Genomic DNA, 899 nt, shown 5'->3' with positions numbered 1-899 from the left:
CTCAGATCCACCAGAAACACTGCTGTCACTATGTACAAAACCATTCGCGAGCACAAGTCCGTTCGCGTATATAGGAGCTACCCCATCGTCCGGTAGTGCCGGCTCATCAGGCTGTGGAAAGTCAGGGATCGGCTCAGGGGGAAAGTCCCACTCTGGTGGTATCATAGGTACGTAGTCACCAGCTAACTCGGGCTCATCAGGAATGATAGCCTCAGGTTGCACCTCATTCAAAGGTTGAGCTGGTATAGGGTGCTCGGGGTCATCAGGAAAAGGATGTACAAGAGCATCAGGGTCAAAATGCGGGCTAGACAGAGGATGTTGAAAAGCTTGATTAGGTAACGCATATCGTCTAATACGAGGCTCCAATCCCATGATGAAGTAACTGTGATGTACCAGATCCTCGTAGACGTAAGGGTCCTCGAACTCATAGAAGATCACGCCCGTCTCCATCTGAGGGGGAGAAAGGGAGAGAAGGGGTAAGAACTGGGGAGTCCTTAGTAGGGTCGGGGTTATTAGTTACGTTCATTTATTTGGGGTCGATTAGCAGACGAATAAAATAATATAGCGAAACAGTAAACAGAAGATAAAGATAGAAATAGAAAGTAGAGACAACAGAACACAAACAGAAGAACACAAGGAAATAAAGCACACACATAGCACTCAAGCAGACAAACATAAAGAAATAGTTCACACACAAGAAGAAAAGCAACAGAGAATGATGCGCAGACAAGAATGATGCATGTCTAGACCTAGTACACGCCATGAGCTCATGTGTCGGTTGGCTGCCCACAATCCCGACATTTATCCGGTCACGAGTAATCCCGATTTCCCGGATACGATTTTCTGTTCCTAAATAAATGCGCATATAATAATAGTCGCTCATTTGAGACAGCCTCTGC

Source organism: Arachis duranensis, chromosome 8 (genome assembly GCF_000817695.3).
Source record: "Arachis duranensis cultivar V14167 chromosome 8, aradu.V14167.gnm2.J7QH, whole genome shotgun sequence".
In the NCBI taxonomy this organism is placed as follows: domain Eukaryota; kingdom Viridiplantae; phylum Streptophyta; class Magnoliopsida; order Fabales; family Fabaceae; genus Arachis; species Arachis duranensis.
Note: the sequence above shows the minus strand (reverse complement) of the source record.